The 15,506-nt window shown below is 35.4% G+C and overlaps 1 pseudogene; it reads left to right on the forward strand.

The window, feature by feature from the left end:
- The first annotated feature begins 3,353 nt into the window (after positions 1 to 3,353).
- Positions 3,354 to 8,759, forward strand: LOC105420348 (flavanone 3-dioxygenase F3H1-like; annotated as a pseudogene).
- Positions 8,760 to 15,506: the final 6,747 nt, after the last annotated feature.

Here is a 15,506-nt window from a genome sequence, read left to right on the forward strand (position 1 = left end):
ACATAACCTGGGGAATTTTATGAATCTTGACACTTCGATGTAATGGAAACCAGACAATCTTGTGCATAAGAATTTCAATAAAGTGATCATGATACTTGTTGTTTTTGTATTGGTCCTTATAGCAACATCATCCCAAATGTCATGTAAAGCTCAATGAAACTTTTGTGTCAATGACATGAGCAGGAAAGATCACTCTTCTAAACTATGTTTGTTGGAATCAAAGCGCCATTTGATGTTTTTGGCAATACATTTACTACTAATTGATCTGTATCCCGAAAAATCATTGTTCTAACAAGAGACATGATATTGGATTTCTTTGAAAATGCCTATGTAATCTTGGGTTTGTTGTAGAACGTCGAGCTTGATCATCATGTTTCTTCTTCTTTTTTTTTGGTTGTTGTTTAACAACAACATACAAACTAGGATGTAGTATTGAACTTGGGATGGCACTATCGCCATCGTCAACCACTTAAACATTCAAGATCAAGACTGGTTCCACAAAATATATCATTTGACTTCTTTAATTTTCACAGGTTTAATTGTGGTGAAGATGGATTGATGATTTTGCTTCTTTTTTTATTTTTTTTTTTCTTTTTGTGACAGCAAAAAACTATTGGATGTAATGAGATACTGTTAAAAGTTGAAGACAACAATTAATGGAAATGCAAAAGTGCACCTCATTGTAGTTGTTTTCAATAAATAACTAATGTTTCCTCTTACAATGGCATAGATTATAAAACTTCGTTATTGTTTTCAAGCTGTAGGAAAATAAAATTGTATCATATAACTATTAATTTAAAAAGAAAACATGCATTACTTTCTTCTTTCACATACATAGAGCGATGTCATTAGACTAATATAAAGAAATTATGAAAAATATAAATTAATTTCTAGTTTATTAGAAAAAAATTCTATACTTTTCTAAACCTCGTCCATACCCTCTTTTTTTCACTTTTTGAGTTTTTTTACCAAAATAGCCTTCACAATAGGCATAGTGTCGTAAACGCATCATGATATACTTAGTACTGTGGGATTAATGTTTTGAAGCATCACGGTACTTAAAATACCATGATGATTATGTAAGAATTTGAGTTTATCTTCTTGAATAGTGGATGAAGCCTTCCTACCTCCAGATATCAACATAGACCAAGCTATTCTTGATAGCCAAAGAGCCATCTCAGAGTGTATTTCCACCTCCTGATAAACATCCATGGATTCAAATTGAGGAACTTTCTCTTTGGAAAGAGAACAATCCCTTTCAGATTGAGGATCTTTCTCTTGTGAAAGAGAACAATCCACAAAGGGCTTGGACTCCTTTTCTTCATTAGAGATGGATGTTATAGAAAATTCAAATTCGGGTTCCGAACCAGATAATGAACCTGGAATTGTTTCAATGTCCTCTTGTGAACCACAACAAGTCATGGTGGGCTCTGATTCTTCCGTTGAACTGGAAGATGGCACAATGGGCTCTAAAATATTTGCTGTATCAGTTCATGAAGATCTTCTTTTGGGCGTTCTCTAGTCATGAGAAGAGTGAACACCATGTAAGTGGGATTTTTCTCATTTCCATACTGTTTGGTTATACTTTTTCCATTCCAATATCACAAATACCATCAAATTCCCCAGCCTCAAAGAATTGAAGTTTGGATCTTCAATCTCGTCCTCGTCCGCAATTAGAAGAAGAAAGAAAATTCTAGTCTTCTCCATCACAAGTGATAAAATTCTAGTCTTCTCTAGTAAGCAAATTAAAGAGACACGTAACAAAATAAGGGCTAGTTAAATAATTTTCTCTCCAAAATCATACTTTGGGTTGATCTTTTAGTAATGAGGAAACACTATGGACTATTTGGGCTTTTGGTAGAAATATTCTATCGATATAGATTTATACATGTTGTACCCAGGATTAAGCAAAATACTACTAGACCTCAAATAGGTGGGATATAGGTAAAAGAATTCTCAATCAAGCAACAGCCTTTGGACTTTGGGTGGACAATAAAGAAGAAACTAAGGGGATAAGAAAGTGCTACTCAAGAAAAAAGAAAAATAGGATGGGGGTAAACCTCTAGGTAGCCTTGGGATTTGAGGGAGACGCTTTTCTGCAATGGCTACAATTTCTGGAACTTTTGGACTCTATTTACACTTCCCAAGGGGCTGAGGATCACCTAGTGTGGGAACTTGAAAATGATGGAACATTTTCTGTTAAATCTTGTTATAGACTGCTTTTTCATGATAGATGGAGATGGTCCTTGCCCATTGCTGCTAAGGTTTGGAAGTCGCCTATCCCACATAAGGTTCAGGTATTCATCTGGTTGGCTATCCAAAATAAAATTTTAACGATTGATAACCTGATCAAAAGAGGTAAAGCACTTCCTAACATATGTTTGATGTGCAAGCTTAATGGTGAATCTGGGAATCATCTCTTTATTAATTGTTCTGTTGCTTCGAGATTATGGTATTGGTTATTTGGTTTACTTGGGATACATGCTACTATCTCGATGTTGGTTCAGGATATTGTTTCTTAGTTTACCTTCCACCACTTTCCTCTCGGTGGTTCTCTCCTCTGGCACATTGCTCGAGGAGCAAACCTTTGGGAATTTGGAAGGAAAGGAACATACGTACTTTCGATGGTGTTAGCCTCTCCTTTAATCGCCTGCTTGGGAATGTCTTGCTTACTATCTAGAAATGGTTCTCAATAACTAAGGAAGGTTGGGGCCTTTCCCACGCCGATGTTTTGCTTAACCTGCAGAACCTTTTTCTTTTGAGCATGGTTAAGATGCGACCCAAGTACTTTTGGTCTCCCCCGAATCTGGATGTTCAAATTGAATTTTGATGGCAATTCTTTTAGGAAAACTGGCTTGGCAAGTATTGGGAGGGTCCTGCGTAATGATCTGGGGGTGATTTTATTCAGCTATGTGGGTCCTCTAGGCTCAAGCACGGCTAATCATGCCAAGCTTGCTTCTTTACTGCAAGGTCTTAAAATCATTTCTTCTAGATCTTTGGGAGTTAGTTGTATTTGTGAAAGTGACTCTTTAAGTGTTATTAGTTGGTGCAAGAAGGAAACACGCATCCCGTGAAAGCTCCGAGCCTTGTGGTTCGAAATCATGGATCTTTCTGCATCTCTCTCTATCTCTTTTTCTCATGTATATTGTGAAGCCAACAATGTTGCTGATTCCCTGGCCAAAGGCAGTGTGTCTTTGCCTTGTTTGTTACTTTCTTCTGATGCAATCTCTTTTAAGTAACTCGTATTAATAAATTGGGAATCTTTGTCAAAAAAAAAACAGAAAACAAAGAAACCAGAGTTAGCATAAAGAGTAAAAACCAGTACATAGCGAGCAGAGGGCACTCAACATAAAATGTCTCCCACATCTCAGCCCTTCTTACCCACCATCTTAGATGAGAAGAATCTCCGGCCGACCTTCATCCGTCTAGAGGACGAGTGCCCCAAGGTAGCATATAACCAATTCAGCCCCGATATCCCCGTCGTATCCCACGCTGAGATCGAGTCGGACCGCCATGCTACCATTCGTGAGGCGGTTGCCACGGCGTGCAAGGACTGGGGCATCTTCCAAGTGCTCGATCATGGCATCGACACCTCTCTGATTGCCAAAATGACCCAACTCTCAAAAGAGTTCTTCGCTCTCCCACCTGAAGAGAAGCTCCGGTTCGACATGTCGGGTGGCAAGCGGGGAGGATTCATAGTGAGCAGCCATCTCCAGGGAGAGGCTATTCAAGATTGGAGAGAGATCGTGACCTACTTCTTGTATCCGGTCAGGTCGAGGGACTACAGTAGGTGGCCTGATAAGCCCGAGGAGTGGAAAGAGGAGGTGGTGAAGTACAGTGAGGAGCTCATGGGTTTTTGGGGGTTTTATCTGAGAGCTTGGGGCTCGAGACTGAGGCTTTGACGAAGGCTTGTGTGGATATGGATCAGAAGGTGGTTGTAAACTTTTACCCCAAGTGCCCTCAGCCTGACATGACGCTCGGTCTGAAGAGACACACGGACCCTGGGACCATAACGCAGCTGCTGCAGGACCAGGTGGGGGCGGGGTTTGCAGGCGACCAAGGATGGTGGAGAGACTTGGATCACCGTTGAACCCGTTGATGGTACCTTGGAGACAATGGACATGTAAGTGAGACTCTCTCTTTCCTGTTAATTTTCTTTCTGTTCCTTATTTTCTCTACCTGTTATCGGTCAAACGTAATTTTCTCAAATTTGTTTTTGCGCATGTCTTTCTTTCGCCAAGAAAGAACAAAACGCGATGTTTTGACCTTTTCCTCTTTCTTACTAAGCCTAATTTGTTCTCAACAAATTTTGTAGCTAAATTGTTCCCCTCTCTTACTGCTACTCGCAACGGGCCCGAGCAGCCATCTGTGCGACCTAGGGGTGGCAATGGACCTGGACCCAACCTGGGACCTCTCGGGTATGGATCTAATATTAAGACCCAGTAAGTCGGGTTTGGGTTCAGTTAGATCCGACCCATACTCGTAACTATTGGAGATAAAACACTTCCAGCTTTATTCAGTTGGGTGTACTAAGGATCATATACAATAAGAATTCATAATCATCTTTAGCTATTTAACGACAAATAGGCTTGAAATTTAATTGTGGGTTGTGACCTTGTTTCCATTAATTTAGATATATGATGGTAAAGAAAGGGAAGCTCATAGTGAGGGTGACAATGCACCCGACCATACCCGGGACCCGACGGGTCGGGTCTGGGCCCAAAACCTGGACTCGAGTATATTTGGCTATGGGTCCAGGTCTGGGTCTGTTAGACCCGACCAATACCCAATTGTTGCCACCTCTATATGTGCCCTAAAAAGTAGTGCTTGGATCAGGCTAAGGCCTTTTTTTTTCCTTTTATTCTTTTTTTTTTCTTTTTCTTTTGTTATTTGTTTTTATCCTTGCCCTGACTCAGTAAGGACCTGCAGACTGGCCTAAGCAAGCCTCGGAAGGATAAGGGCGAGGGCTGGCCTGACCAAGGTCAAGCCAATTGCCACTCTTACTCCTACGTCAAAATCTTGAAGTAAACTTGCCCGAATAAAATTTAGGGAGGGAAATGTTGAATTTAGGCCTACTTCAAAAATCCATCTCTAAAAATATCCATTTTATGGATGACACATCATTTTCAGTAGGTTTTGGACTTTAAGTCCATGTTTTTGCACACACAAGATATTGCAGTATCAAAATAGTGCATCTATGACGGCTCGCGAGTAATTAAAGATAATTAAAATGAGCAGTGATTAATAGTGAAAAAACAAACTTCAAAATAGTTTTGGTATCGCAGCCCAAAGGATCGCTTCTTTGACCCCCTTTCTGACCACAGAAGTGTGTGAGCCTAAATTTTTTTAAAAAATGACTTGTGCATGGCTTAATGATAACATCTATTACTCAGAAAAGCCAATGACCAATAGTCAAGACAGATCTTTAATTGAAATTTAAGTTTTTACATCATTTGAATAAAATTTCCTTTGTGAGAGAAAATAATCTAATTATTCCTTGCATGATGAGTGATCTTCCACTTTTTTATCCAAAGAAAAAGACTGAAAAGTAAAGAATGGGTATGTACTGATACATATCCTTTGATATGATTAAATATTGGGGAAGTTTGTATTATAGTAATTTTGGTAAAAATATTTATGCTTTATTGGAACAATATTTGACCCCAAAAGATGGTTTTATCTGTCTTGTATTTGTTAAAATTTCGGAAAAAAAATTTGGAGTTGATTGGAAAGTCATGAAAAATAAATTTGATGGGCAATGGAGATCTTGAGATACTTTAAACTCTACCTCTACTTGTTTTGTTCCTCCAAATGATGAAAGTACAAGTGATGAAAAGAATGAAAAAGAAGAAATGGTACGGAATGACTTGGAAAAAAAGAACAAAGAACAAGAAGAATGCTTGACATCTTGTCCTTACCAAATAATTGAGAAAGACTAGGTATTAGGATATTAAAAGATGTATTTTGAACCTATTAAACATGATAAACAAACTAATATAATTAAGATGATGAAAGATTACATGTTATCATGAAATAGTAAGATATTAGCATGCCATCAAACAGACCTAAGTGAAAACTATGGTTTTAGGATTTGAATAAAAATAAGATATTTTATATATGTCATTTGGCTCAAATGACTTAAGTGAATCAAATTATTAAAATGACTAGTGTGGAAAAATCTCTAGCGCACCAATTCGGACTGTCACTCGATTAACTTAAACTCACTACCCTAGCAAGTCCAAGTATCCCCGAGTTGGGTAATCCGACTTAGTGATCTGAAAAAAAATTACAAACAACACAAATAAAAAAGAAATTTATTTGTAATATATTATTTTATGTTTTCTATCATTTTGGAAAAGATTAGAAAGTGTTTTGGCCATGAATAATTATTTTTATTTTCCCTTCTTTTTGGATTATTTCTAAAATAACCCCCCATCACAAATTGATTATTTCAAAAATCCAGTTTCTCACATCTTTTTTAACCACATTTAGATGTGTTTTGCTTAATTTTACTCTGGGTAAAGTTTTCTTATTTTTTGGGTTCTTTTATTTTTTAACAGTTTCGGCTTGCCCGGACTTTTCCTGGCCCCAAGTAACTTGTACTCGTCCTGACTTACTCAGCTCGGCCATGGGTTGAGTCCGATGACCGAGTCGTAGATTTGTTCACAGGAAATGACAAGCTTATTTGAAACTCCAAACATAAAAGGGCACGTTTAGTATTTTTAATCGAACTTGGTGCGACTCAATTGAAAATATTTTTAATTATTAACCATTTTATTGGATTTAGCCACCTCATTGATTTTTTTTTTCTTTTTTTTCTTTTTTTCTTTGTTTCTTTTTCCTTTTTTTTTTTTTTTTTTTTTTTTTCTTCCAGGAGGTTTGACCATTTAAATGATACTTTCTTATAAATAAGTTTTCAAGGAAAAAAATCACATATCTCTATAATGTATTAAGAAAGACAGAGACATTTGGATATTCTAATGTAAGTAAATAAGTGGCACGGCTAGATAATTTTAGCTAAGAATCAATGCCATTATAAAATAAAAGATCACAAAGGTCTAGAATACAAGACTAGCATAAAAAAGAAAATCAATGCTATTTTAAATAAAGGCTGACATGTGAAAACATTGTACAAAGTTTGGCTATACATTAATTGTAAGCCAATGAGTAGGAGTGGCAAAGGACATAGACCCATTTGGTGTCCAAGTACAAGTACATTTTTTGGACCTAGCATGTCAGGTTCTGGTCCAAATCTTGGACCGAAACACTATTAGGGTTCGGGTCAATGTCCGATCAGGATCAGGTCCAAATCCTAGTTTCCAATCCCACATTATAGTTTTGGATCCTAATTTATGAAATATATTTAAATATATAGATATTTAATTTTTGGGTAAGGTCTGGGACTGAGTCCCACATTATATTTTTAGGTCCGGGTCTAAATCTGGTGAGTTCAAGTCCGGCCGGACTCCGACCCAACTCATTGCCACCCCTATCAATGACACCACTAAATTTTCAGCATACAAGTTGGATTTTTCACATGGGGCCAAATAGTGAAGGCATTAATCCTAAATTAGGACAAGCTTGCCAAGATTAAAGAAAATGAGAGCATAAATACTAGAAAGAGATAAATACTAAAAATAGAGAGAGACGTGCCAAGAGTAAAAGGGGCAATTCCAATATTATCCAACGGTGGTTAGTGAATCATAGCTAACTATGGTTGGTCATTCATTGGGTAAAGTAACCCAACCTTCACTAATATAAATGGCGAAGGGCATCTCTATCCCACACCCAACACCCTGCAATTATCTCCCTCATATCAAAAGGCTACTTAGAGGTTTATCCCCATCCTATCTTTCCATTTTCTTGGGTAGCTCTCTCTCATCCCCTTCATTTTTTCTTTGTTGTCCACCCAAAGTCCAAAGGCTATTGCTTGATTGACAAATCTTTTTCCTATATCCCACTTGTTTGAGGTCCAGTAGTCTTTTGCTTAGTCCTGGGTACAACATGCATAAATCTATATCAATAGAATATTTCTACCAAAAGCCCAAGTAGTCCATAATCCTCACTACTAAAAGATCAACCCAAAGTATAGTTTCGAAGAGGAAATTACATAGTCCTCACTACTAAAAGATCAACCCAAAGTATAGTTTCGAAGAGGAAATTATTAATCAGCCGTTGTTTTCTTAGGTGTCTCTAGCAAAAACAGTTTTTGATTAATTCTCTAACAAGAGAAGACTAGAATTTTATCACTTGTGAAGGAGAAGACTAGAATTTTCTTTCTTCTTCTAATTGCGGACGAGGACGAGATTGAAGATCCAAACTTCAATTCTTTGAGGCTGGGGAATTTGATGGTATTTGTGATATGGGAATGGAAAAAATATACCCAAACAATATGGAAATGAGAAAAATCCCACCTACATGGTGTTCACTCTTCTCATGACTAGAGAACGCCCAAAAGAAGATCTTCATGAACTGATACAGCAAATATTTTGGAGCCCAATGTGCCATCTTCTAGTTCAACGGAAGAATCAGAGCCCACCATGACTTTTTGCTGTGGTTCACAAGAGGACATTGAAACAATTTCAAGTTCGTTGTCTGGTTTGGAAGAGAAAGAACATCATGTACCTCGTTTTCGCTACACATCTGAAGAGAAAGCCAAAGCCATGAAGGCTTCAGTAGATAGAGACACATCCAGGGATGTTTCTTATGATAGTTCAGAAGATATAGTAAAACCCACTTCAATTGATCCTTTGAATTGAAAATAAAACAAAGGCTCCTTTATCAGGTGTGCAACCTAAATTCGAATATGCTATAATATCCACCTCTAATGAAGAAAAGGACTCCAAGCCCTTTGTGAATTGTTCTCTTCATAAGAGAAAGATCGTCAATATGAAAGGGATTGTTCTCTTTCAAAAGTGAAAGTTCCTCAATCTGCACCCATGGATGTTATTAGGAGTTGGCAATACACTCTGAGATGGCTCTCTTGCTATCAAGAACAGCTCAGTCTATTGATATCAGAATGTAGGAAGACTTCATCCACTGTTCTAGAGATAAACTCAAATTCTTACATGATCATCATGGTATTTTAAGTACCATGATGCTTCAAAACATTAATCGCATCACAGTACAAAGTATACCGTGATGCCCTTACGGTACTCCTATCAGGAAAGATATTTTGGTCAAAAAAATCAAAAAGAGAGAAAAAGAGCATATGGACAAGGTTTAGAAAAGTATATAATTTTTTTTCTAATAAACCAGAAATTAAGTTATATTATTGATAATTTCTTTATATTATTCTAATGACATCGCTCTGTGTATGTGAAAGAAGAAAGTAATGCATGTTTTCTTTTTAAATTAATAGTTATATGATACAATTTTGTTTTCCTAAAGCTTAACAACAATAATTAATAGTTATGTGATACAATTTTGTTTCCCTAAAGCTTGAAAACAATAAGAAATTTTAATAATCTATGTCGTTGTAAGAGGAAACACCCAGTTGTTTATTGAAAACAACTACAATGATGTGCACTTTTGCAATTCCATTAATTGTTGTCTTCAACATTTAACAATGTCTCATTGCATCCAATATTTATTTGCTGCCAAAAATCGAAAAAAGAAGATAAAAAACGAAGCAAAATCATTAATCCATCTTCACCATAATCATACCTGCAAAAAATTAAAGAAATCAAGTGATATATTTTGTGGAACCAGTTTGGGCTTTATTGTTTAAGTGGTTAACGATGGCAATACTACCATCCCAAGTGCAAATACTACATCCGAGTTTGTATGCAGCCAACAATAGCCAAAAAAAGAAAAGAAGAAACATGATGATCAAGCTCAACGTTCTACAACAAACCCAACATTACACATGAATTTTTAAAGAAATCCAATATCATGTTTCTTGTTAGAACAATGATTTTTCGGGATACAGATCAATTAGCAGTAACTGTATTGCCAAAAACATCAAATTTCAATTTGAGTCCAACAAACATAGTTTTGAAGAGTGATCTTGCCTGGTCATGTCATTACATGCACCAAAAGTTTCAATGCGCTTTACGTGACATTTGGGATGATGTTGCTATAAGGAACAATACAAAAACAAAAAGTATCATGATCACTTTATTGAAATTCTCATGCACAAGATTATGGTTTCCATTACATCAAAGTGTCAAAATTCATAAATTCTCCGTGTTATGTATTACCAGTATCTCAATTGCAATAAGGTAATTCATTGATGTCGATATTTTATGCAAGACATAGTTAACGGTAAAATGGTAGAGTCCGAGTGTCTAGTAAGGAGTATAGCTTCTAGTATAGAAATTGTTGTTATCATGAATATTAATTCCTCGAACCATGATTATTGTATTTAAGAAACGCAAGTACCATGTGGCTCACTTTTACACGATCAGAATATTGACAAAAATGGTAGTGTCTCTTTTACAAGCATTTATTTCAACAAGTAAACATTCTTTCTAAAAATATATGGTCCAATTTAGTGTATCAACACACACAAGACAACTAAACAGGTATCTCCTACGAACATCACACTAGGTGGCAGGTGGGGGCTGGAGGAGGGGCGGGGGGAGAGGGGGGGTTGCACTCCAAGGAACCTCACACTCGGTAGGGACCCCAAGGTCAGAGCCTAGTTAGCCTATGTGCCATCTTGCACATGCTTTCCCCTATGCCTCTATAGGGTGGTGGGAACATACATCAAGCACTAGTAAAAACTCTTTTTCCTCCTAAAAAAGGGGGAAGGCGTTGAAGGGGGGGCTTTCTAAGAGGGAGAAGCTTTCATAAATCTAATTTTGATTTTTTTTTAATAAAAAATATAAGGTTTCAAAGAAATCTTCTAGAAGAGAAGTTTGAAAGTTTCCAGAGTTTGTGAGATCTGAAGAGTAAGAGTTTTGGCATTCAAAACTCGTTGATTCAGTAAATTTGCATTTCCATATCTTCCGGATCGTATAAACATTCCAATCTTGGATGAAAATATGTAAAACCATATAACGCATACACTCAAAATAAATAAAAATAAAAAGTTGGGAAAGGAGCATAAGACCACAAAATCCATAGCAACTCCACCACTTTCTAGTCTATGGGAAACCTCATTGATGAGATGCCACTTAGTCATGGTACTCCAATTTGTTGTAGATTTCATGGATACCTCAAATGTGAGAGAGAGTTCAACTTTTCTTTTCTTTTTTTTGGAGTCACTGTTACTCACTTTATTAATAATTCAGAGAATGCAAGTCTCTTTTTGTATACCTTGAGTTTATGTAAAAACTCATTGGTAAGGAATCCTCTTTTTCCACAATCAAATATGGGAGTTGGAATCTTGGACACAAGCAGGGACTATTGAATTTTATAGTAATAGTTAAATATTATTGAATATAGTTAGGCTCAAGATGTGTGATGGTGTTCTTAGATCAAAATCCCCTGTAGTGTAGATCTGAAAACCTAATTTAACTTGACTGTTGTGATTATACCCCTTTTCTCATATTGGTTTTAAATAGTCACAAATACAAAAAGTACTAGTATATAGCCTTGATTATCAAAAACTATAGTCAAGAATGTTCGGAAGCTATTTTATTCCATTTTTAACCACTAGAACCATCTTTTTCCTAGCATGAAAATAATTCATATTTAATCATTGGAAATGTCCTTTGCCTAGCATGAACTCAAAACTAAACTTCTTAACCCTATTGAAAAATTTGACTACCTACTGGAATCTTAAGGTGCACATTGATTGTACATCTACAGGCCTTCTGTTGAAAAAGAACATCCAAATCCCTATGGTCCCTTAATGCTGCAGTAATATATGTATTTGCATGTTTAAATATCTCATTTTATAATTCTTGTTCTTTCATGTATGCCATAATTTTATGTATGCATAAAGGAAAAGTATTTAATGTATTAGGGGCGTAGTTTAACAACTACATCCCCCAACGCATCAAAATCCATATGTAAGATAGATTTCAAAAAGTGATGGCCCTACAAAAAACTAAAATAAATAGCGTAGAAAAATATATAACGAAAGATTATCATTCTAAATTTTCAAAATTTATTTTATAATGGTTGAGATTCTTGACCCCAAAAGTTTGGATCCAAAATACATATTCAAGATGGATTTTAGAGGGGGATTGCATGTAAAAAATGAGCCACGTCACTCATCAAAACCTTATTCATCTATAAAAATGTCTAAGGGCCATTAAGTGGTACTCCTAAGGAGTTGCTTTTTGAATTTTTCACATAGTAAACTTCACAGTAAGAAAGTATATATGAACAGACTGTTAATGCTATTTTAATCAACATTTAATGTTTCTCATATTTTTTGATATTGTTTATTTAGCTAATATTTTATCCTATAATGAGTTAGGTAACTACGATTAATTAAAGTCACTAAGGCTCATTAATAGTAATTAAGCGAAAAAACCTATTTCTGTAAGTGATTTCTCTCACCCTTCACTTCTTTGAAACCACCCTTGACTTTTACTAATGACCAAAATGTCCTTAAACTATGTTGTTAATTATTTGGAGGTTCTTTGTTTGAGAATAAAAAATGGCTAATCTTCCCTTCGGGCATGGGCAAAGTTGAAATCATATACTCACATTTTGGGCAAAATTACCTTCTTCGCATAAGATTTGAGCCACCACATGTAACATACATAAATACTAGTAAAGGCAATGGAACGGGCAAGCCACATCAAAAATTCAATATGGTAATTAATATCAACAAAATTACCAACAAGTGGTTTACTTCTAAAACTTGAGAACCTCAATTATTTTAACAAAATTATCCAAGTGCCTATTTTTGTGTTTAGAACCCTTAATAAGATATGACATCTTAGTAATTTGTCCACATAAGTTAGTAAGGCCAAATGAACCAAATACCATTGCTTGTTATTGATTCCAAACTCAAAGTCTTCTCAAAACATCTCATTTTGAGTTTGGAACTAAAAACAGCAAGGATATTTAGGTCTTTGGACTCATTTGATTTAATGGGGGCTAAACTACAAAATGAAGCTGCTTGTTCTAAATTCGAAATCAGAACTAATATTGTTTTTAATGCATATTAATATTCCAGTCTTGAAAATGTATTTATGTCATTTTGCTCAAATTACTTAAATACATCAATTACTGGAAGAGCATCAAATTACTGGAAGAGCATCAAATTACTGGAAGAGCCATGATTGATTTGGGTTTACAATCCTTGAACAAGGGCAATTTTAAGCGTTGTTAACAAAATTCATGGAGAGGTATCCATTTTAAAAAATAAGTAATTTATGAGTAAAATAGTTTATTTAACAACACCATTGAACTTTTTTAGTGGTTTGACTGTATAAATGATATTTTTACTTGAAAATTTTAACTTTATATTGAGTTTGGAAAACAATATAAAGAATATTTACTATAAATACCTTGTTAAAATACAAAGAAAATGTTTTGATTGGGTCCTAGCTCTATCAAAATAAGTAAAGCGTCACCTCAAAACTCTCCAAAAATTACAATTATGACGTTGGAAAAATTTCAAATCCATTATCCCAGCCATGACCAATATGGCTGTGAATAAAAATTAGGATTTCATGCCAAAAAAATAGTGTATATTGTAACACATTAACATTATCTAGACCATCAATTTCACCCTAAAAATAAGCATTTACATATCCGTAAGATCTGTACTGTTGTTTAAGCTTCAAATTTCATAGTCGGTATTGAAAATTGATTTTAGAGTCATCGTGGAGATATTTCATGCCCAAAGTGCTTTCCGAACAATGATTCGGGATGAGGCTTTGCTTTGCTTTTCATAAAGCCTATGGCTTATAGAAAATGCATTCTTTACTTAAAAATGTCTTTTAGTTAAAACTGACCATGCTTTTTTGGTGTTACAAACCTAGAAGAAGGTAATTCAAGCATTTTTAACAAACGTTTTAGGGAGTTGTGGTTTGACCATCTAAAAGATTTTTTCCCCCAAATCAATGTTGTATTTAGTAAACATTCAGGCATCTCCCAAATTCATTAAGAAAAACAGACAAAGTTTGAATGTCCTAATGTAAATAAGTGGCACCACTAGACTATTTAGAAGCAATCAATGTTATTATGAGACAAAGATCACACATATCAAGAATGCATCATTGAGGATTAGTACAAATTAAATAATAATGCTATTTTAAGTAAGAACCCACTTATCAGCTAGACTATTTTAGGAAACAATCAATGTTATTATGAGAAAAATATCACATATGTCAAGAATGCATCAGTGAGGATTAGTACAAATAAAATAAGAATGCTACTTTTAGTAAGAACTCATTATGTCCCAATGCATTTAGAGAGACTGTACAACGTTTGGTTGTATCCTAGTTATAAGTCCACACTGCTAAAATTTGACAATGTAGACTTAGTTTCTTCCAGAGTGGCAAATTACAATGCGGGCATTAATAATAGATACAAACTGGTACCCCAAGATTCAACAAAAGAAGAGCATAAATACATAAAATAGAGATGGGTGTGTCAGGAGAAACGTAGGAGGAAATTTACATATTGCTTTTCCAATTGGGTCTCATCCAAAAGTTATTAATGAATCACAATGTTAGATAACCATGGTCAGCCAAATTTGTGGGTTAAGTATTCAGCCTCCAATATTATAAATAGAGTCCGATCTCTCTCTCTCACACACAACTTGCAGTCATCTCTCTCACATCCAAAGGCTCAACTTTCATTTATTCATCTCCCATTGCTTTTTTTTTCTAATAATTTATTCCCATACTTTTTATTCCTTCCTTGGTAAATAGAAAAAACCCAACTCCCATCAGCCCACCTTTTTCCTTGTCGTCTTTTTTTTTCCCTAGTACTGGGCACATCATGTAGAGATCTATATCAATAGAATATTTCTACCAAAAGCTCTAGTTGCCTAAAGCTTTAATCATTCTTAAGAGATCAATCCTCGTTTGCTTAGATGTTGGATCAAACTAATCCAATAAGTTCGCTAACAAGAGAAGAAGACTATAATTTTGTCACTTCTTCTAATGGCGAACGAGGATGAGATTGAAGATCCAAACTTCAATCCTTTCAGCCTAGAGAATTTGGTGGTATTTACGATGTTGAAATGGGGAAAATCACACTCAAGCAGTATGGAAATGAGAAAATTCACAACTAAACAATATGGAAATGAGAAGAACCCAAACTTATACGAACTGGAGATGTGAAGCTATGAAGTGCAATGAGAATAGTTGAGCTTAATGCAGATGTGAAGATGATGAGGGGAGATGTGAGGATTGTTCAAGACTAATAACATGCAAGGCAAAGAACTCTTCAAGCAAAACAAATGATTGGACAAATTTTTTAGCAACAAATTTTCGAGCTATTTTGTTGTATTGAAATATTGATAATAAATTTTCATGCAAACATGCACATATCTCTAGTCATAGTTTTATATGCACGTCAGTAAGCTTGTTTGTTACATGCAAACATACACATATCAGTAGTCATAGTTTTATATGCATGTCTGTAAG

Source organism: Amborella trichopoda, chromosome 9, assembly GCF_054954075.1.
Source record: "Amborella trichopoda isolate Santa Cruz 75 chromosome 9, AtrichopodaSantaCruz75HAP2 v2.0, whole genome shotgun sequence".
NCBI lineage: Eukaryota > Viridiplantae > Streptophyta > Magnoliopsida > Amborellales > Amborellaceae > Amborella > Amborella trichopoda.